Here is a 23,704-nt window from a genome sequence, read left to right as displayed (position 1 = left end):
AACACGTTAATGTTCAATGTTAACTTTTAACTGGAAGAAATATTATGTATCACTAAGAACAGTGACGAAGATGGAATAAACACTTGGAAAATTGCCTGATGTATATTAAAACAAAAACAGGGGCGCCTGGGTGGCTCAGTGGGTTAAAGCCTCTGCCTTCGGCTCGGGTCATGATCCCGGAGTCCTGGGATCGCCCCCGCGTCGGGCTCTCTGCTCAGCAGGGAGCCTGCTTCCTCCTCTCTCTCCGCCTGCCTCTCTGCCTACGTGTGATCTCTCTCTCTGTCAAATAAATAAAATCTTTAAAAATAAATAAATAAAACAAAAACAAAGTTGTGTAATAATTTCAGCTATTTTCTAAAAAGATTTTATTTATTTATTTGAGAGAGAGAGAGGAAGGGAGAAAGCACAAGCAGCAGGAGCGGCAGGCAGAGGGAGAGGGAGAAGCCAGCTCCCCGCGGAGCAGCGAGCCCACATCCCGGGACATGAGCTGAAGGCACAAGCTTAACCAACGGAGACACCCAGGCATCCCTAATTATAGCTATTTTAGAAGATTAAAATATATTATTTTAGTGGAAAAAAGACACAAAAAGACTAATAGCATTTTGTTAGTATTATTGGTCATATTTTCCTCTTCATTTTCTAAACACTGATAATGCAGTTTATGTTATTTTGGTTAAAAGAAAATGTACATTTTAAAAATCTTACTTACACGGAATCACTTTGCTTTTCTCTTCACTATCCTTAGGTCCCCAAAGCCTTCAGAAAACCCCACCATCGGGTCTCCGTGGCCCGGGTTCCTTCTCCCCTTGCTAAAGTCAAGGCTAAGCCCTGGCTGTGCTGACTCAGTGCCTTCGCCACATCTAATCCAGTAAGACGGGACCTGCTGAGAGTTTCACATCTGTTCTTCATGACCCACATTGCCACTAGCTTTCATTTAGAACGTCTATCCTAGAAATACTTTCCATAGAAATTTAAATAACTTAGAAGTGTATGATCTGCCCTCACTCAGATTATATCCAAAATCTTTGTAAGTCAAAGCGTTAACACAAATTTTTTATTCAAATAATTCACGTCTGCAACATAAAAGGCTTCAGGTGGCCCCATCAATTCGTTCCCTCTCATCGAGCCCCCAGTAAGGTGTGGGAAGGAACTTCAAAGGGTGCCCCCCCGATACCCCAGTCACTAACAATGACATTCACGCTGCAAGGCTTGTTAATGACAAAATGGGGTGAGTCTATCAAAAAACGATCCCTAGTTTTGGTTCTGACACATACTAGGAATGTGACACCAAATCACTTTTCAGTCTAGTCCCTCACGGAATGGTGTTACCCACATCACAGGGCTGAAATGAAAATGAAGACAGACAAAGCTGGGACGTGCTCCGCAGCCCTTCACAGTCTGTAGGACTCCGAGGCGCACCTTTTGTCACAGTGCACACACGCGGTCCCACGGCGTTAGACGCCAGCTGCTGGCTACCCCTGGGCCCACGGTGCTGCACTGAACTGGACAGCCGTAGCACCTGTTAGCCTTTAAAATCAAACTGCTAGTATTTTACCCCCAAAGAGGGTTTATTTGGGAAGAGCAGAGAACTGCAATTCCGGATAAGCAAACCACAGTAAAACCATAGGCAAGTCCCACAAGCAAAGGGAAGGAACAGTGTTTTAGGGAAGGAGGAGGGAAGGGAGGAGGAGGAAGTTGGGAGGGCTGTTTGGAACGAAAGCCCACTGGAGAGAAGCAGGAGGTCAGGGTAATGATGGTTTCTCACCGGTTGAGTCGCAGGGCCAGGGGAGTTTTTTTTAAGGCTCCACACTCAACCCCGAGGTCAAGAGTCATATACTCCATCAACTGAGCCAGTCGGGCACCCGGGGGCACTGGCTCTCTTATAGAAGATACAATGCACATCTTTTCCCACTGGGGCCTCTAAGCGATGACTGGCCCTGCAACAGATACCAGCGGTACCGGCTTTCTCTATCAACCGCCCCTGCCAGTACCCCTGGTCCATTTCAGTGAGGTTTCCTGCCATTTTCATACGCCTCTGAAACTATGAATCAGGGGAAGAAGCTGGCTGGCTAGTTCAGCCACAAAAGTGCTCCCCGTCATCTCCAAGTCGAAAAAGCATTTTGAGGGAAAGAGTTTCACATGAGGGGCTCCTGGTGGCTCAGCTGTTAAGCCTCTGCCTTCAGCTCAAGTCATGATCTCAGGGTCCTGGGATCGAGTTCCATATCGGGCTCTCTGCTGAACAGGGAGCCTGCTTCCCCCTCTCCCTCTGCTGCTCCCCCTGCTTGTGTTCTCTCTCCTCCTCTCACTCTCTGTCAAATAAATAAATTCTTTTAAAAAATAAAGAAAGAAAGAGTTTCACATGAGGAATTTAAACTGATTTCATCAGTTTGTCTTTTTCATTCAGAAAAAGAAAGTAGAGAAACCCTCCTTCCTTCCATGGCATACTGCCCTAACACAACCGTGGGCAACACACGGCAGCAGAACAAGGTCACCGTGCTCGAGGACAGGTGCTGTGGCTGCAGCAGGTGCACAGTCTCCTCTGTCCCACAGAACTGGTCCGCAACCTCCCGACACCTGGAGGTGGACGCAAACATACCCAAGAACAGAATGCCATGTTTGAAGTTTGCTTTGCAACAACCAAAAGGGAAGAGAACAGGCAAGGGCAGATATAAACAAGACTGGTTGTGAGCTGGTCGCTGCTGTAGTTTGGTGATGAAGTTCCTATGCTACTAACTTTTATGTGCATTTCAATTTCCCTATAGGACAGTCGTTTTTTTTTCTTTTTTAATGTTAGTAACTTTGTATCTTGATTCAAAATCCAAATGTATAGACTTCAGAGAAAATCAGGAAGATGTGAATATGGCCTGGGTGTTTGGTGACATGAGAGCAGAGCTCTGTCTTTGTTGTCACAGCAGGAGTAAAGGCCACAGTGTTAGAAATACTTCTTACCTGTGGGTGAGATGATGTCATTTGGGCATTTGCTTTAAAATACTCCAAGATAAAATGGAAGGAAGGAGGAAGATGATTAAATGAAACTGGCAAAACTCTATAAATGCTGGAGATGGGTGATTACGTAATATTTTTTATCTACGTTTGAATATTCTTATAATAAATTTTTTCAAAGTCAGTATTTCTTGGTATTGTCCTACTACATTACGAACATGTGATAAATCTGTCATAAACCTCTTGATTTAAAAGCATGGGAGCAGAGGGGCACTGGGTAGCTCAGCTGCTTGAGTGTCCAACTCTTGACATCTGCTGTAGTCATGATCTCAGGGTCATGGGATCCTGCCCCACGTCAGGCTCCACGCTGGGTGGGGGTCTGCTTGGGATTCTCTCTCCTTCTTCTTCTGCCCCTCCCACTCCCCCGCTCACGCTCTCTCTCTCTCAAATAAATAAAATCTTAAAGAAAAAAAGTCTGGGAGCACAGGCATCCCCCACGTAGATCGCGCAGTGTCCTCACATTTTCCCTGCAATGACACAGACTGCCCACCTCTCCAGCTGGCTGCGAGGAAGACTCGACCTCAGTAATCCCCAAATTTGTCTGAACAACCAAATGGTCAACCTTGGAGGTTTCTATATCGTGTTTCAAAAGTGATAAAAATTAATATTACATTTTGATGCTATATTACCATGAAATTAGCTTCTATGAAATAGCAGGTATGAGAAACTTCAATGAAATAAAAAGTAAACCGTGACTAGTTTTTTTTTTACAGGGAACCAAATGGTAATGAAGATGCAGAAAGGAAATGCAATCACACGCTACACCCTCACTGGGCTCTGGCTTAGCGATCCGGCACACTTTTACATGTTATTTGAAAACTACTCTATTAGGAAGCAGTGTATTTAAATAGTCTGCCCTCAGCATCTCGGGTGTCTCCTCAGATTTCCCTGCAACTCAGTTTTCCGATGCAAATTTCCAACCGTCCTCCACTTAGGTAAGCAGCTCCTATTCGGTGAGGCACGCACAGAACACGTCTACTTGGCACATTTTACACTTAGGACAATGCACTATAATTTTTTTCTTAACTTACTGTTTAACTCCATTCAAAGGGCATCCCCTAAAGCATCAGGACCATGTAAAAAACTTAATCATCTTCAGTAGAAATAACTTCATACAACAATCATGTTAGTCGCATAAACAGAAAAATAAGGCACAAGAAACAATCTCTACGTACAAGGAAATGCCTACTAGCTCTACAAACATTCTGACCGTCCCAGGGTCCCCAGCAGACATTCCAGAAAATAGGAGGAGCCTCACTCACTTCAGCTTACTACCTTTGAAAAATAAAGGTTCTTACAGTTTTCAAATGACAACAAAATCTACAGCAGATAACTCATAAAGTCACCGACAGCCAAATGCCACTCACACTCACATTGAATTTGTGGGAAGCCAACGTGTCCTTCTTGAAGTCCATGCTCAAGCCCGAGACCAAAGCAGCGGAGCACGCCCTCCCCTTCCCAGCTCCCTGCCAGTGCTCCAGTGAGGAGTCGTAACGGGGCTGTGCGCACCAGAAAGAACTACTGTCTGACAAAAATCAGCCATGCACCTGGCGACAGCAGAAGGCAACCGAGCTGCACGGACGGAGTGCAGAGCACGGTTTCTCTCACGACCAGAAGTAAGACCAATCACTTTTGTAAGACACCCCGAGCCCTGTATGCACAGAGAGTGCCTGACTGAGAAGGGCAGTATCGATAACTAGAACTTCCAAAGTTCCAGGGCGCCTGGGTGGCTTAGTCCTTAGGTGTCTGCCTTTGCCTCGGGTCATGGTCCCGGGGTCCTGGGATCGAGCCCCACGTCCAGCTCCCTGCTCGGCGGGAGGCCTGCTTCTCCCTCTACCACTCCCCCTGCTAGTGTTTTCGCTCTCTCACTGTGTCTCTGGCAAATGAATAAATAAAATCTTTATTAAATAAATAAATTCATTCCGAGGGTCCTTGAAACCCGTTGCTCAGAAGGCGCCGTTCACCTACACGTGTGAGTTCTTTGCAGGCGGCTATGCAACGCCACATCTAAAAATTACTATAAAGAATTTACACTTCAGAACATATGAAAATCAAATCCAGGAGCACCAGAGTGGCTCAGTCGGTTGAGCACCTGCCTTCAGTTCAAGTCAGGTCCCGGGACCCCGGTAAGTGGTCTCACTGTACGACTCAGTGTACGAGCGCTGCTGAAGCCCTTAAGAGGAAGTGGGTGCTGCGACTGCCCTCCTCTGGGGCTGAGGTGCTGCTCCCTCACGGAATCCGGACCTGAGTCTGCGGCGCCTTGTTTCACTGGTCCTGATGGCGTTTCGTCTTTTCGCCTTGACACCCCAGTGAAAGGTGCCTCCCGTCGGGCAGGGCGGCCACCTCTGCCACAGGCTGGCCTCTGAAGGTGGCGGCCCCAGAGCCATAGTGGCGGCAGCACGCGCGCATCCTCCTGTGACACGTTCCAACGACAGCATCCCCTCGGTCACCTCCCTCTGCAGCCGGGACCCGACACCAGAAGGCGCGCCGTTGTTCTCTAGCTCTACAAAGTAATCGTAAACTCAGGCTTATTTAAACACCTGAATTAGACAAGAACTTGAGACTCTGTCCACTCCTATTCCAGCTGACAGAACACCGAGCGGAAGCTGGAGGACCGACCCTTTGGGTCCCAGCACTTGCCGGAGCCCAAGGGAGCTGAGCCTTGTACTGCTGCTGCTCAGAAGGGGCCTCAGGGAAGGGAAAGAGACCACCCGGCCCAGCTCCGTTTCCTCCACGGTACCCGCCCGACCAGGCCCAGGAAGTCACAGAAGTTTGGCAACAGCTTGTCTGCCCAGGAGCTCCGAGGGACATTCTTCTCACTCTCCAGCCCCTTGACAAGCGTCCCTCATCTTCGAGCAACCCCGCCCCCAAGACACGACTCCCCTCCGTGTGCCTCCTCCAGAGCCAGACGTCCTTCGGAGCTCACCCATGGAGACTCTCCCCACTGTGCCCAGGCTGCCCTTACGCTCCCCGCGAGGCCGCCTGATTCTTCCTTCCCGCCTGGAGGCAATGGCCCAGGTTTGTCCACAGTCGAAAAGCGAGCCCTGAGAGCAGAAACGCAACCGTATAGGCTGTATAAATACGCTCCTGTAGACGGCGGTGAACACGGTCGACCTGACACCCCAAGGAGCCAACGGCCAGGTAGGCAGAGCCGTCCTACGCTGCCCCTCTGAGCGGACCGTAAACTCAGACAGCAGCTTGCATCTCCCCCCAAAACGACAGAAACCAACAGCATGACTCATACTCATCAATATATATTAATTTCTTCTGAATATGCCTGGATTTTCCCCCAAGAGCTCTGAGTCCTCACCCTCACATCACGTCTGTGGCGACGGGGAGCAGGTGCGGGCTGGCTGCCTTCTCATCAGGCGGCGTGTCCAGTCTGCGTCCAAAGAGGGAGCCCTCCTCTCCCAGCAGCACTCCTGGCCTTGCTCCACAAGCACCGATTCCCTTCCTCACATTTGTTCACTAAGCACCTGCCACGGACAGAGGACGCTGGAGTGAAAACACAAACTCCCACCCCCAGGCGCCAGTCTGAAGAGGGACAGCCAAATGTCCTTTCAAGGATCTGACTCCGAAAATCTCTATGATTTCACCACGTGGACACCTAACGACTTCAGAAGTACAAGGGGATTTACGACTCACTCCCAGGTCAGAGCTGGGACCGAGGAGCACAAACTGTGTCCTCACCATCGTGGAAAGAGGTCCTACCGAGTGTCCACGTGGTCACCAAGAGAGGCGGATGCAGTCCCAAATGGCCACAATTCCAACGGAGGCTACTCTGGAGTTACCCACGCCGGGCACCCTAAGCAGTCTGACGGGCTCGCAGTGCTCCCAGGACCATAAAACAACGCTTCACTTCCTTGTCACCTGCACGCACACCGCACCCCACCAGGGCAAGCTCTCGGACACTGACGCAAGGGAAGTCAGTAGCTCAGGCCAGCCTAACGACCTGGACAGTTACGCGCAGGCCTTTCTGCTCACGGTCACACGCGCTCCGCTGCGGCGAGAGGTCTTAGCTTCCCCACTTCTGGAGAAGCACCTTTAAATTGCTTTCCAGGGGCGCCCGGGTGGCTCAGGGGGTTAAGCCTCTGCCTTTGGCTCAGGTCATAATCTCAGGGTCCTGGGATCGAGCCCCACATCGGGCTCTCTGCTCGGCAGGGAGCCTGCCCCCCAACCCGCCTGCCTCTAAGCCTCCTTGTGATCTCTCTCTGTCAAATAAATAAATAAAATCTTTTTTTTTTTTTAAATTGCTTTTCCAGCCAAATGCCATCAATTCAGGAGAGCCGACTCGTCAGGGATGAGAGTTTCTGCGTGTCCCCTGCAGCCCCCACCCTCACAGGCTCTTAGATCTCGTCCAGTCCGCTCGCCAGTGCTGTCCAGCAGAAACACACCTTGAACCACACATAGAGGTTTTCATTTTCCCGTACCCATATTAAAAAAGTAAAAAAGAAAAAAAGGGGGCACCTGGGTGGCTCAGTGGGTTAAGCCTCTGCCTTAGGCTCAGGTCACGATCTCAGGGTCCTGGAATCGAGCCCTGCATCGGGCTCTCTGCTCAGCGGGGAGTCTGCTTCCTCCTCTCTCTCTGCCTGCCTCTCTGCCTGCTTATGATCTCTGTCTGTCAAATAAATAAATAAAATCTTTAAAAAAAAAAAAAGGTAAAAAAAATAGGTCAATGTAATTTGTAAAGATTATGTTATTCGTAAAGAAATTTGTAAAGAAATGTTATTTGTAAAGATTATTTATTTATTCATTTGACAGAGAGAGACAGCGAGAGCGGGAACACAAGTAGGGAGCTGGGGAAGAGGAAGCAGGCTCCCTGCTGAGCAGGAAGCTGAACGCGGGGCGCTCTGGCCATCTTTTCAATCACGCTTCTCTGCTCACTCGCTCTCTCCCTACTCTCCACTGAGTGTCTGTTCGCATCACTTGCTCCCTTCATACTGAGTTTGACGAGTTCTTTATTTACTCTGTATACAAGTCGTCTAAGATGCGTCACGGGTACCACGTTTGCCAGCCTGTGGCTTGTCTTTCCATTTTATTAACAGTGTCTTTGAAGGAGAGGCTTTTAATCTTGACAAAGTCTAATTTATAAATGTTCTCTTTTATGGCTTTTATCTTTGATGTCATAATTAAGAAATCTTTGCCAAACCTGAAGTCTTAACAATCTTCAACGTCTTCTAGTTAGGGTGACTATTAACGTCTATGGTTCACTTTGAGTTAATTTTTGTCTATGGCACCAAGTTCACCTTCTGCATAGGGACGACCAATTGTTCAAGCAATGAAGTCATTTAATTTAGTTTTGGGGGTTTTTTTGTTTTTGAAGATTTTATTTAATTATTTGAGAGAGAGCACGTGTGCACAGGAGAGAGTGGGAGCACAGAGAGAGAGGGAGGAGGAAGCAGGCTCCCTACTGAGCAGAGAGCCCGATGCGGGGCTCGATCCCAGAACCCCGAGATCATGACCTGAGCCGAAGGCAAACGCTTAACCATCTGAGCCACAGTCGTGTTCCTAATTTAGTTTTGCTTTTTAAAATTCCTTCGACTTGGGCTGTCTGGGTGGTTCTGTCTGTTAAACATCTGACTCTTGGTTTCAGCTCAGGTTGTGATCTCAGGGTTGTAGAATCAAGCCCTGACTTGGGCTGGGCACCTCAGCAAGGAGTCTGCCTGGGATTCCCTCCCTCTCCCTCCCCCCCGCCCCTTTTGCCCTTCTCTCCAGGTGCACGTGCACGCACGCGACCTCTCTCAAATAAATAAGATCTGTTAAAAGAAAGAACCCTTTCAACTTAGAGCTCTAAGAACTACAGAAAGAACTGCACCCTCGGCCGGCCCCGCGGAGCCCAGGCTCCGGGACACATTTGCTGTGCCGCTCCCACGCCACACGAGTTTAAAGGGAGTTTCCTACGAATCACGCGGCTTTCCTTTTACCTGCACAATCTACCGTATTCCAACCAAGGTCTGATTTGAAAAATGGCTCTCCTGCTTTCTAATGAAAACAGCTGGAGAAAGTCCACCCTTGTTCCGAACGCTGGGACTTCAGCTCTTCCTTCTGAACCCCGGATAGAGCCTTTCAAACAAATGTGCTTCTCAGGAACACTGTGCTCTGAAAACCAGCTACAAGCTTAAAAAAGAGACGGGCAAAACTGTACAAAAACCAGGTTATTAAAGTAAGACACCCCGAAGAAATGTAAACGTTGTGCTTTAAAACCCGACAGGATCGACTGCACCAGCATCACCTTCATTCGGAAGTGCTTCTGGTCTGGTCTCCAGTGCATGGAAAATCGTCTGCAACAGACAAAAAAGGCTCTCGATGCACTGCATCCAGGCTGCGATGACCTACATTCCACACGGCTGAAGGAGCACATGAACCCGTCCCTTCCCTCTTACCATTTCTTGTCCCGTGTCATTTTGCTTAGCACTTGGTATTAACTTAGTATTTGGCTTTTCAAGGTGGGAAAGAACCCTGACCTCAGTTTCTTTTTAAAAAATCCTTAGCAATGCCTCCTGGAAAATACCTTGAATCCTACTGAATCCAACTAGAAAAATTATAGTAACAGTAAAAACCACCACTGCAGTTCCAGAAGCTTCTGAAGGGCCCCTACCCAGACTCTGGCATCAGCCATGTAAAGGAATGTGTCTGAATCTGAAAAGGAGTCCTGGACACTTTCCAAGTGTGCCTGGTCCACAGGGGCACAGGTGCCACTCCCATCGCCAGGCCTGGCCCTGGTGGCCAGGAGTCCCCCCGGAAGAGCTCCCAACTCTCCTCTCCCAGTACTGCAGCCAGAACAAAAGCACCCTTAATTCTAGATTTCTTCTGGACTATCTGCTTGTTGTTTCTCAGAAACTAAGTTTCAAAACACTTATATAGGCTTCTGTGATCACTCCAAATTAAACTGTGCGTGAAAAGCCCCATTCTGGACGTTTCAAGGATCACCACCTGCCTGCTGATGGGGTCACTTTCTCCTGCATCTGAAACCCCCAGCCACACGCTTAGTCTGGAGGCCAGCAGAGGTATTAACAGCTGAAATGTCCCCCACTCCAACCTGAATTCTAAGGCATTTATTTAACAAAATAGCTTTATTTTGGAATTATGTTACATATGTAACGAGCAAACACAAGCTTTTCTGTCAATACAAGTAAGTGTGGAAAGAAAACAGTATGGTATGGAGGTTCTTCAGAAAGTTAAACACACATCTGCCGTGTGATCCAGCAAGACCACTCCCAGGCATATGTCCCCCAGAACTAAAACCCGGTACACTCACACACACACACACTCATAGCAGTGCTACGTGCAATGGCCAAGAGCTCGGTGTCCATGAGTAAATAAATGGACAGGGACGCCTGGGTGGCTCAGTGGGTTAAGCCTCTGCCTTTGGCTCAAGTCATGATCCCAGCGTCCTGGGATCAAGCCCCACATCGGGCTCCCTGCTCTGCGGGAACCTGCTTCCTCCTCTCTCTCTGCCTACCTGTGACCTCTGTCTGTCAAATAAATAAATAAATATTCAAAAAAATTTTTAATAAATAAATAAATGGATAAATGGCGTACAGCCACACACTGGAACATTACTCGGCAGTGAAAAGGAGTGAAACACTGGCGCGCGCTACAGTGTGGCTGGTCCCTGAAAACATTCCGCCTAAAGAAGCCAGATGCAAACGATCACAAACTGTGTGACTCCGTGTATATGAAATATTCTGTTTACATGAAAGAGGCAAATGCACAGAGACAAAATGCGGTGGTTGCTAGGGGTTCTGTGTACATGCGTGTGGGATGAACACTGCTCAACAGGTACAGGGCTCCCCTGGGAAAACAAAGACCTTCTGTAGTAAGACGGAGGTGATGGTTATACAACACAGTGAATGTGCTAAAAGCCACTATGTGGTTCACATTTAATAAAGTGTGACACGAAGGGGAGTCAAGATGGCGGGGAAGTAGGAGGAGGCACCGTTTCAACCTGTACCCTAAAGTGAGCTGATTACCTACCAAAGAACTCCGACCACCCATGAAATCAGCCTGAGATCAGAATTATACACGTCTGGATCTCTACTGGAGCAGAAGACGCCAGTGGCAGCAATGGCTACGGTCGCCAAACTGTGGAAAGAACCAAGATGCCCTTCAACGGACGAATGGATAAGGAAGATGTGGTCCATATACACGATGGAGTATTATGCCTCCATCAGAAAGGACGAATACCCAACTTTTGTAGCAACATGGACGGGACTGGAAGAAATTATGCTGAGCGAAATAAGTCAAGCAGAGAGAGTCAAGTATCATATGGTCTCACTTATTTGTGGAGCATAACAAAGAACACGGAGGACATGGGGAGATGGAGAGGAGAAGGAGTTGAGGGAAACTGGAAGGGGAGATGAACCATGAGAGACTATGGACTCTGAAAAACAACCAGAGGGTTTTGAAGGGTCAGGGGTGGGAGGTTGGGGAACCAGGTGGTGGGTAATAGGGAGGGCACGTACTGCATGGAGCACTGGGTGTGGTGCCAAAACAATGAACACTGTTATGCTGTAAATAAACAAATAAAAAAATAAATAAATAAAGTGTGCCACGAAAGGTACTTAAAAGAACACCCGAATCAGAAGGTATGGAAATGGAAGCTGGGGCTCAGTCAGCGAACGGTGGCCAGCGGGCTGTCACAAACCCTCAGAGGGGAGCGCTCAGGCGCGCACACCCACACTGTCACCGAATTACCAAGTTTAAAAGCGGGCAATCTTACCTTCAGCGTGACTAGAGTTTTAGGCTGGGTCACACTCTCTGGTGGGGGCTGTCCTGTCCACCATGGGATTTTTAGCAGCACACTCTTCCCCAGCCTGACAACCTAAACTGTCTCCAGACACCACGAGATGTCTCTGAAGATAGCATGAGCCCAGGTAAGAGCTTCTTCAAACCGGTTGTCACAATGATCCCTATCTCCAAATGCAAACCCTTCCAGGCACTTGCCACATCAAGAGACAAGAGGGAAAAAAATTAAAATGGAAAAATGTATCAGTTTGCTCTGATTCAAATACCTAGACTGTCTTGCCGCTCAAGGCATGAAACAAAGTTAAAGTTCCTTATTTTTCTTTGGAAGAAGGAAAAGGGAAGCCAGCCCTCCATGAGCGTCTGTCTACCAAGAGCTCCTACAGGCACGGCCGCAGTGGGGCGAAGGGCATGGGGGCCACCGCCAAACCACCTCAGCCTGCATTCATGTGTACAGCCGACGAGACTCTTCTGGTTAAAAATCAGACCCAAGTGGGGCTCTTTTTCTGACTCCCCAGCCCAGACCACTGTCCCGGACAGCAGCGCACACTCATGTGGTCCCAATCCAGGAGCCAGCACCGGCCTCGCAGAAAATCTGGAAACGGGGGATTCAGCGAAACCAAAGCCCAAGCTTGACAATACTACCCTCCGTGCTGGAGGTCAGGGTCAGTGGAGAGGCGAGGAGCATCTTCAGATGGAAGGCAGACCGCAGAGGCTGTCGGAAGGGCGCCAGGGCCCACGAGGCGGGACAGGGGGCAGCGGCTGGTCAGACGTGAGAAAGGATGGTTCTCAGGGCAGGCAGGGACGGACCCTCCCCAGTTACTCTGAAGTCTGGCTGCAAGGGAGGGGTGCCGTTGCTGAAGTGGAATTAAGGGAGGACATACGCATGCTGAATTTTTCTCTCGTCTTTTTAGAAAGCAATCCATGAGGGCAGTTGGAGGAAGATAAGGGAATGCAGGCATAAAAAAAAAAAAAAAAAGCCAATTATACAGCCAATTCTAGTAAAAATTTAAAATATATAAAATTCAAATCATACATTTAACCAAGTAAATACAAATGTCCCATCAATTTAAAGAGCAAACCGAACTTTTTTTAAGATTTTATTTTTATTATTTATTTGACAGAGAGACACAGCGAGAGAGAGAACGCAAGCAGGGGGAGTGGGAGAGGGAGAAGCAGGCTGCCCACCCAGCAGGGAGCCTGATGCGATCCCAGGACCCTGGGACCATGACCTGAACTGAAGGCAGACACTCAACGGCTAAGCCACGCAGCCGTCCCCAAACCAAACATTTTTTTTTTTTTTTAAGATTTTATTTATTTGACAGACAGAGGTCACAAGTAGGCAGAGAGGCAGGTAGAGAGAGAGGAAGGGAAGCAGGCTCCCTGCTGAGCAGAGAGCCCGATGTGGGACTCGATCCCAGGACCCTGGGATCATGACCTGAGCCGAAGGCAGAGGCTTTAACCCACTGAGCCCCCCAGGCGCCCCCAAACCAAACATTTTTAATGACCCAAACAAACAACTCCTCACCCACCGATTCTGCTGCTTTGAAACTCTCTTCTCTTGGCGATGGCAACTCCGCTAGAAGGCAGGAGGCCTGACGTGTCTCTCTCATCTCCTGCACACAAATCTACCTGCAGAAGCTGACATGGTGCAGTGCTTCTAGACCATTCCATCACGAAAGGACCAAACTGCTGCACACGACACCCCTTCCTTCCCAGCACGGTCTCAGGCTGCCTTTGACTACACCTCAAACACTAGTCTCTGAAGATATGCTGGCTTTATTTGATTTATGGATCAAAACCCCTGAACATCCATCCACTCACTCGAATACACTTCATGCCTAGGAAGTAAGCCAGTGCGCACACAAGCCAGAACGGGCTTAGCCCAGCTGCCCACGAGGGTCTCACAGGCAAGGGGGAGAAGCACGGGACACTGTCCTACGATGCACAGAGAGGGGAAAAGAGAGGGGCTCTACCTACAGAAGCTGAACTAATAAAAATCCTAGGGACTAGTTTCACTCAGGCCTCTGTGATCCACATGAAGTCCTGGAAGCTAGCACAGCCCAACCTGGGCCACTGGTGAACGGCCAGGACAGGACTCCAAGGCTCAGGGAGGAAAGAGGGAGGCAGAGCGTGAGCTGATCCCCTCTCTAGGCTCAGAGGGAAAGACGCGTGCCAGTGTGGGCAAGGCCGCTTGACAAGAAAAGGAGGGGTGGGTGGCGGACTCAGTGACCCTGGGCACCATCTCACTCAGCGGAGATGCCCACCGGCAAAGAGGACTGTAGGTTAAAATCCTCACAGCAGATTTCCAAAGATGGAATTATTATGTCAAAGATTGCGTACCCTTTGAAGGCTCTCGAAAAAAATCAGCTGAGGGCACCTGGGTGGCTCAGTCAGGCGAGTGTCCAACTCTTGGTTTCAGCTCAGGTCGTGACCTTAGAGTCACGCGCTGGCCTCCACACTCAACAGAGCCAGCTTGGGATTGTCTCTCCCTCTGTCCCTCCCCACGGTGTGCACGTGCGCTCTCTCTCAAATAAATAAATAAGTCTTTTAAAGAGTCATTAGGGGCATCTGGGTGGCTCCGTGGGTTAAGCATCTGCCTTCCACTCAGGTCATGGTCCCAGGGCCCTGGGATGGAGTCCCTTCGGGCTCCCTGCTCAGCGGGGAGTCTGCTTTCCCCTCTGCCCCTACCCCCGCTCTTGCTCTCTCTCAAATAAGTAAAATCTTTTTTTAAAAGATTTTATTTATTTATTTGACAGAGATCACAAGCAGGCAGAGAGAGAGAGAAAGGAGGAAGCAGGCTCCCCACTGAGCAGAGAGCCCGATGTGGGGCTCGATCCCATGACCTGAGCCGAAGGCAGAGGCTTAACCCACGGAGCCACCCAGGCACCCTCACATAAGTAAAATCTTTTAAAAAAATTAATATAAATTTTCTTTTAAAATGTTCTTGACTTGGGGTACCTGGGTGGCTCAGTTGGTTGGGCGACTGCCTTCAGCTCAGATCATGACCCCGGAGTCCCCGGACTGAGTCCCTCATCAGGCTCCCAGCTACTCAGGGAGTCTGCTTTTCCCTCCGATCTTCTCCCCTCTCATGCTCTCTCTAATAAATAAATAAAATCTTTAAAAAATAATAAAAAAAAAATAAAAGCCCTTGACCTTATCTAACGAAAGATGTGATTACCTACAGATCAAATGCGGAAATTACTGTTTTCGTAACTCTCAGCTGGAGCAGCTTCTTCAGCAGCCAGGAAACTCCGTGATCTACCAACACCATCTAAGGCCACTGGGGGAACCAGATGAATCAATATTTCATGTTTAATTTTCGTATTTAACTTCTCCTTTTAACAATGTCTCAGTGTCTTTTTCCCCGGCTGGCTACAGATTTATCAATTTGTTCCTTTCAAAACACCAATTTTCTGTGTCACTGATTTTCTCTGCCATACTTGTTTTCACGTCCACAAATTCCTGCTCTTACCTTCAGTACTTCTTCCTTCCGCTTGCTTTGTGCTCACCGCGCCTTCTGGTGTCGGAAGGTGGAAGCCGGCGGAGGCCCCGGCTGTTTGCAGCGCGCCATCCCGGCACAGCCCCGCGGCCCCTCTCACCGAGCCCACAAATGTCGAGGTGCGCGTTTCAGTCGCATTCAAACAAAAGTATTTGCAAATTTCCCTCATGATGTCATCTTTGGCTTGGTTAATTTCCAGTTAGCTGAGGATTCCCCGGGCACGGTTCTGTTCCTGGTCTCTAGTAAACCAACGGCCGCCGCAGTTACTTCGAAGCCCCGTCTCACAGGCCCCACATCTGGGTCGCTCCCAGGTCCGATCCACGGACTTCTCTGTCAACAGCGGCCCGATTTCCGGAGCCACAGAGGCCGGCAGCAGCAGGCACGAGCAGCGTCCGCGGGGAAGCGCGGCGCCCCTCGTCCTCCGCCAGGTGTGGCCCGACAGCTGCGGCCGCCCGCCTCCCCGGCTGCGAGCTCGGTGCACGGCAGGCCTCCGACCGCTCCCCTGGCTCGTCGCCTCACCCTTCACGCCAAAACAAGTCTCTCACAAATCCCCGGCTGAAAAAGGAACTTCTTCCACGCCTGCTGCAAGCTGGATGTGAGGCAGAAAAGCAAACCGTCCAGCGTGTGCTCAAAATTCAGATTCACATGACGACGTAGATGGACGCGAGCTGCTTCGGTGTGAGGGGCCGTGGCTTCCTCCGGGCAGAACACGAACGCCTGCTCCAGGACACTGGAACCCGCGAGAGCACGCAGAGGGCGCAGCGACAGGCTCGCGGCCTGCACCGGTGTGCGCACGGTCTCGGGCTCCCTCTGGGCAAAGAGCGCGCCTTGCCCCAGAGCCACGGCAGTCTCCAACCAGCCGGTTCCCAAAGCCGGGCTCCGCCTGGCTTCCACGGGCATCCACAGGCTCCTCTGCGGCTGCCTTCGGGGACGACACTGCAGATTCTGCACAAAACCTGCACCTGCATGTAATCACCACGAGCCAGACTTCCAACTCACCCCGCACCGACTGCACGCAGTGACGCGCTGAGAATCTCACATGTACACGTACTTCTTCTCAAGCCCTGAGAGATGTAAGAACATTCCGGAGCTGCTATCCCAACCATCTCAGTGTGGGGGAACCCGCTGTGTATTAATGTATGCAGGGCATGTGAGAATTTAAACACTTGTGGGGGCGCCTGGGTGGCTCAGTCGTTAAGCATCTGCCTTCGGCTCAGGTCATGGTCTCAGGGTCCCGGGATCAAGCCCCGTGTGGGGCTCCCTGCTTAGCGGGAAGTCTGCTTCTCCCTCTCCCACTCCCCCTGCTTGTGTTCCCTCTCTCGCTGTGTCTCATCTCTCTCTCCCAAGTAAATAAAATCTTAGTGCCTACAGGAAATAGTTTTCGCTGACCCCAATTACTGAAGTAATAAAATTTCCGAACATGTTCAGTTGTCTTTTTAGTTATCCTGTATTCCTGTGTTCATTAAAAGTTTTGGTTTGGTTTTTTTTTGTTTTTGTTTGTTTTTGTTTTTTGACATTTCACTGTGGTTTCTCATGGGACAAAGCAAATCTTTCAAGGAAGAGTTATGCTGGAAAAGCTTTATTTTTTACAGAAGGGTATTGATTATGCAATAAGCACTGAAAAGACCTCTCCAACTTTCTCCCAAATTAGGTTCTGCCTAGATGAATAACTCAAATTCTGCAATAAAAAAACAATTTTGTCATCAAGCACAGTAGTTACCACTAAACATTCAACATGCTTTCGGAGGAACCATCAAGGAAATACATCAATAGGACAAGTATGTAAAAGGCAGCACATGCTTGAATTCAGTAAGGAAACGCAGAGACGCGAGCGAGGTGCCAGCTCCCGAGCTCCTGTGGCTGACGACTTTCTCCCAGAGCTGCCTGCGGCCCATCCAGACTGAGAAGACAGGCCAGGACCAGAGAAATGGATGAAAAGAGACTGCGCTCCAGAAATGTGTCATATTCCAGAACACTAAGGACACAGTTACATCCTGCAAGTTTTCAGATGGAAAAAGACGATATACAAAGGACCAAAAGTCAGTGACATTCGACTTGTCAACAGCAAAACTGGACACCGGAAGAAAAGACAGTGAAGTTCGGAGCTGATTCCGAAACAGAAGTCCGTGTTCAACCCAATGACCAAGTGTAAGGTCAGAACAGAGACATGCACAGTTTAGGAAGCTACGAGGGGATATCTCCTCCCAAGAGGGGAAGGAATAAGGAAGACATTACATCCTCAGCTCAGAAGGCCCAGAGGACACCTGACTTCCTTCCTGGTCCCTTCCGGTTGACTAGGCAGTGGGTGCCCGCTGACAGTCACCCCACGGACAGGTCTGTCCGTTCGGCACTCGGGGGTCTGTCGGGCACCGCTCCACTCACCACGCCTGGCATTTAGTGAAGTCACACCAATTTAATGAGTAGCCTTACAAATAGAACTGCTACACTAGGGCTAACTAAGTAGATTTATTCTAAGCCACAAACTGGATATTAAAAGTGTACCTGGAGGGCCGCCTGGGGGGCTGGCTTTAAGCGTCTGCCTCCGGCTCAGGTCATGACCTCCGGGTTCTGGGATCCAGCCCCACACTGGGCTCCCTGCTCAGCGGGGAGCCTGCTTCTCCCTCTCCCTCTGCTTCCCCACCTGCAGCCCCATGTGTGCTTTCTCGCGCTCTCTCTCCTGCTGTCAAATAAATAAAATCCTAACAAAAAAAAAGTACGGCTGGAGAGAAGATACAGCTTCGGTTATTTTTAGCTAATAACCTTAAAATGCACCAAGTACTCACGCGCCAGGTGCTACAGTGCTAAGACCCCGCGCACCACCTGATTAACCCTCAGGAGCCCCGTGAGGTATCGAATGTCGTCACTCCTTGCAATTTTAAATCTGTGAAATCGGGGCGCCCGGGTGGCTGTCGTTTAAGCCTCTGCCTTCTTCTCAGGTCCTGATCCCAGGGTCCTGGCATGGAGAGCCTGCATCGGGCTCCCTGCTGAGCTTCTCCCTCTGCCTGCCGCTCCCCCTGCTTGTGCTCACTTGCACTCTCTCTGACAAATAAATAAAATCTTTTTTAAAAAATCTGTAAAACTATAAAAAAAGGTATCCGAGGCAAAGAGAGGTCAGGATCTAGCTCCAAGTTGTTTAAACAGTTCCTGTCACAGCCGGCAACTGGACAAGCCCAGGGGCTTACCCGGACCTTACTCTTATTTTAAGACAATAAGTCTTTTTTTTTTTTTTTAAGATTTTATTTATTTGACAGACAGAGACCACAAGCAGGCAGAGAGAGAGGAGGAAGCAGGCTCCCCGCGGAGCAGAGAGCCTGACGCAGGGCTTGATCCCAGGACCCTGAGATCATGACCCCAGCCGAAGGCAGAGGCCCAACCCACTGAGCCACCCAGGCGCCCAAGATAATAAGTCTTTTTTTTTTTAAAGATTTTATTTATTTATGTGACAGAGAGAGATCACAAGTAGACAGAGAGGCAGGCAGAGAGAGAGAGAGGGAAGCAGGCTCCCCGCGGAGCAGAGAGCCCGATGCGGGACTCGATCCCAGGACCCTGAGATCATGACCCGAGGCGAAGGCAGCGGCCTAACCCACTGAGCCACCCAGGCGCCCAAGATAATAAGTTTCTAAACATTTTTAAAGATTAATAAAATTTTTTTTAAAGATTTATTTATTGGGGGGAGCAGAGGGAGAGGATCTTCAAGCAAAACCCCTTACCACCACTGAGTGTGGAGCCTGCCAATGGTGACAACCACAAGGACAGTGACACGGGGCTTGACCTCACAACCGGTAAGATCATGAGTCCACCCAGAACCAAGAGTCAGACACTTAACCACCTGAGCCAGGCAGGCGCCCCGAGTCTATATAAAATTTTTTTAAAGTAAGAAAACCAGATACAAAAATTAAGACTTGTCCCCTTGCTCATACTTTTCCCCTCCGGTCTCAACGTTCCTGGTCCTCTCCCTCCTTCTTTCGGGAAGTATCACTCAACCTTAAAATGAGACCTTAAAGACACATCACTAAACCGTCCTGACCACCCTTCTCCCAGGGAACAACTCTCCCTTCCGTCCTCCTGGTCCATTTCTATTTTTCTATTCTACGAGACCATAAGCGGGAACTATGCCCTGCCTTCACTGCTGGTTTGGGTGGGAGAGCATGTGTTCGGCCTATAAACAACCTTCTCTAGGAGGTACCTCCACGGCTGCTCCTCGCACCCTGTCTTGGGGATGGCCCAGCAGCTCCTGACAGCGCACAAGGCTGTCCCCTGCTACCACCCCTGGTCGCAGCCGAGCAGACCAGGAATAGGTTCCCATCTCAAAGCAGACAGAACAAACTCTACCCCCAATAATGTGGAAACTGGGACTCCCAGTGGGGCAGACTGTCGTGTCTGGAAGTGGGACATGAACTTGAAAGCTGGAGCGGGCTCCCCTTCACAACCTGGACACGGCTTTGCGAGCAGCAGACGCATGGGACAAGCACAGCTACCGCTCCTGTTCCTGTCCCTTCTCTGGCTCCTACACGTTTCAGTCCGTATAGCTTATTCTTCCTGGGTTTTGTTAATCTAGGGCTTCAGCTGTTTGCTTCTTGCAATGAGGTGATCTGTATACCACATCTGAGCCAGCCCCAAGCACCCATTCCCTGGGTGCTTGCAACAAAGTACACAAACTCCTCATTTTACGGTTTCAACAGTGGTCTCTGCAAGAGGTCTCCCAAATTCCACCTGTCTTCCTTTCCAAGCTGGAATGCTCTCTCTGCCCGCAATCACATACCCTCCATCCATCTCCCACCTGCATGACGGCAACAACAGGACCTCAGCCCTCCTCTTACTTGACCTTATTAGCAACATGTGACGCACCTATCACTTCACCTCCTCCTCGAGTCCCATCTCCAGCTGGGTTAAGGGACACCATTCTCTCATACTTCTCCTTCCCCTGACTGCACTCAATGCCTAGAATCCTGAACACTGCAGTGTGCTCAGGCTTACGCTCCTGCTGTCTTTACAGGCCTTACCTTTCCAAACAGACTCGTGGTGACTGGACCACCCTCCTCAAGCACAGACTCAAATACACCCTTCCTACCGGGTTGCCACTCACTCCATCCGTCCCCTCTCGCACCCTTTGCTCTCCACCCCCGCCGGCCCTGGCCTCCATCTCTGCCTAGCCTGCTACTGACTCGCTCCCCCGGCTGTCTCTTTTCCTCTTCAAGCCACCCTACACATCCCTGCCTGATTTATCTTCTGAAGGACAGCTCTGACATCTGACTCCTCCGCTCAAGTCTTCAAACACTCCTCCTACGGAAGAAAATCGAACTTCTCAGCCCGGCCTCATTTAAAGCTCTTCACCTTACCCACTGTGTCCTAGGTATTTCCCACGCCCCCCAACCCAGGGCTCTGACCATTAAGTCTGAGGAGGGCCGGACAGATGTACACAAACACGCCAGGAGAGTCTGCTGCTCTCTACCAGATCTGGACTAAGATCCTGACCACTTCAACAGAATTTCTCTTAAACGTAAGTCCTAGAAACACAAATGCATTTTTGCCTTGGAGAATTCGAGACAATTTTAAAAAGTAAAATATCCCGCCCTCCCCCGCCCAGGTCAAGGAGAAGGACATGTCCTCAACATGCATGAGATGAAGACAGGAGTATGAGATTTCCTCAACAAAATGAAAGACGCAGAAAGCACTCTGAACTGGGAGGGTTTAACTCACGTCACTGTTTGTGACTTACAGTGGGAACTGGAAAGAAGCAAGAACAGAGACTCCGTACCTTCAGGCCACCGACATCGTGCGGCGCTCTTCACCGGACGCCACGAAGACGGCTGTGTTCCTCACGCTGCCATTGCTGGAAAAGGGCTGAGGGAGCCCATCCTGGCGCCAGGCACCCGTTTAGGCCAGAATGAGGTCAAAAGGAGTACTCACCTCCGGTTTGAGGACACGCACAGCCATACTGCACAACAGCACTCAAAAGGGATGAAAGCTTTAAACTGCTGATAAGAAGATTTAACAACATACTGGCCTGTAGATCTGAGTTCCTATGCGTGAGCCCGGCACACACACTCATCCATTCAACAAATATTCACCAAGACTCATGTCACATGCCAGGCCCTGAAGCAAGCGTGTTCCTCCCTAGACAAGTCCTAGTTCTCACTGCTGGGGAGCTTCCCTTCCAGTTGAGGAAGGCGTACATAAATGACCTAAGCATGCAATTCTGATACAGCAGGTGCTGCCCAGTGTTAAGGAAAAACAGAACTGGGTGAGACGGTGAGGTGAAGCGGGATGGGGGGGATCCGCCATAAACGTAACTAAAGGGCGCCTGGAAGGCTCAGTCGGTTAAGCATCTCCCTCCTGCTCAGGTCATGATCTCAGGGTCCTGGAATGGAGTCCGGCATCAGGCTCCCTGCTCAGAGGGAATCTGCTTCTCCCTCTCATTCTTTCTCTCAAATAAATAGATACAATCTAAAGTAAATCAGGGTGCCTGGGTGGCTCAGTAGGTTAAAGCCTCTGCCTTCTGCTCAGGTCATGATCTCAGGGTCCTGGGATCGAGCCCCGCGTCGGGCTCTCTGCTCAGAGGGGATCCTGCTTCCTCCTCTCTCTCTGCCTGCCTCTGCCTGCTTGTGATCTCTGTCCAAATAATAAATAAAATCTTAAAAAAAATAAAGTAAATAAGGAAGTAAGGGAAGGAGGGAGGGAGGGGAAGGGGAGGGAGGAGGCTAGAGAAGGCGGGGAGCCATCTAAGCGAGCAGAGTCCTGAGGAGTGGGGCAAGCAGGTGCAAAGTCCCTGGGACACTTTTTCCCGCTACTCAAGTTCCTACCTCCTTAGACACTGATAAACCCTGCCACTTCTCTTTGGATGTGACAGCAAGTTAACAAATCAACTTTCTATCCCTCCCTCTCTTAGAAGAAAGCTTGTTGATACAAAAACAGCTCGGTCATACAAAATAGGGGAAGGTAAGGCCCACAGTAGAGTAGCAAATGCTCAACTAAGATAAAATTCCTTGATCAAAGAATCCCTAGTCATTAGAAGTACACCAAGCAGCTTACTAAATGTAAGAAAACCGAATTCCATCTAAGTTACTCATTCATCAGGAATGTTTACTAACAAGACCCCCAGAGAAGGGGAGCTACGCAGGGAGGAAAGCACTTGGAGGTCACAGGCTGTTTGTTTCCCGGCTTGGGGTGTGGGGGCAGGGGGATCCTTCCACAGAACTGGACGGTGCGAAGTGAGTGAGTGACTCCTGAACGGGGAGAGACTCTGGGGGGAGAACAGCACTTGGACACGGCTCAGGACCATGGCACACCTGGCCCATTCTTCGCGTGGGCCTCAGGGTCCAGGTCTAGCACAAAGTGTCCTCCCAAGCATCTAACATCAGTTTACTTCTTTCTTCAGTGAATGAGTCTTCCTCCTCCCAGTCCTACTTAACGCAGTAATTAGCAAGTCGAGGATGCACTGGGGTGGTCACGAAGACAAACTCTGACAATACCTGCCACAAACACGAGCACTAATCTGTGAACAACGGGAGGTTCGTGGGTCACTGCACCTCCTTGAGGCAAGTGTCCTAGAAAAAAATTACATAGAAAAGGCACCCAGGAAAGACTCCGTGGAGGGCATATTCTGATTTTTTAAGCACTTCATATATTTTCATGGGATAAATTCATCATCTGATCATCTGTCCTGTCTTTCCTGTTTCCTCACAGGAAAACGGAAATCTGCCATTAACAACTACTGGGGAAATGGTTAACTCTAGATGTGAAAAATTAAAATGACTCCTGTTTCTCCTGACTACCCCGCCCCACCCCCAAAAGTTTAACTGGTTTAGTCAAGGCTCTTCTGTTTGCCAAAAAGAAAGAGCTCCTGCTGGGAGGTGGACAGAGACCTGACAGTTCCCAAGGACAGGAAGTGCAGCGGGCTCCAGGGATCGTTTCTGCTTCTCTGGGTACACTGTATCCTCTACCAGCTTCTCTGCGGACCATCGACTGTCATCTTGTGCACAGTCCAAAACCACCTGCAGTTCCACATCCTCAGCACCATCCAGAGACCCCCATGTCTGTTTCTAGAAAGAGCCCCCTGCACCAGCTCACTGGCTGCCTGTGCTCAGGTAGGTGGCCGGCCGGCTGGCTACGTCCCAGGAGACGGCGGCCCCCGCCACGGGCACTGTGGGTGGGACCTGTAGAAGGGAATCTGGGCCGAGAAATGGCTGGTGTCTTTAAGAGAGGAACATGTCCCCCTTTAAGTTAATAAGCATTTACTCCTCTCCTGTCATCATTTAACTAGTTGAAAAGGATGAATCGTAAAGTATCGTACATGAATCGAAACACCCAATAATTCAGTTCCCCAAAACTTATGGTGAACAGACACATGGGGCCCTAAAGAATCAAAAAGACAAGTACAAAATCGCTTTAAATCTTTTTCTTCTTTACAAGCATTCACGAATATCCCCAAGGTCTTACGAGCTTATCGCGCCG

At 49.7% G+C, this 23,704-nt stretch overlaps 1 protein-coding gene across 4 annotated transcripts in view; it reads right to left on the bottom strand.

Moving 5' to 3' along the window:
• The window catches only part of GNB1 (G protein subunit beta 1), an 86,359-nt gene that overhangs the window by 34,147 nt on the left and 28,508 nt on the right, over positions 1–23,704 (bottom strand). The window contains exon 1 of one of the 4 annotated variants that reach the window (XM_046006904.1): positions 6,314–6,338. The exons of the other annotated variants lie outside the window; for them this stretch is intronic. The gene's annotated coding sequence lies outside the window, so the exon portion shown is untranslated. Of the gene's footprint in view, positions 1–6,313; positions 6,339–23,704 lie in introns of those variants that run through there. 4 annotated transcript variants of the gene reach the window in all.

This window comes from Meles meles, chromosome 1 (assembly GCF_922984935.1).
Source record: "Meles meles chromosome 1, mMelMel3.1 paternal haplotype, whole genome shotgun sequence".
Lineage (NCBI taxonomy): Eukaryota > Metazoa > Chordata > Mammalia > Carnivora > Mustelidae > Meles > Meles meles.
Note: the sequence above shows the minus strand (reverse complement) of the source record. Positions and strands in the feature narration are given on the sequence as shown.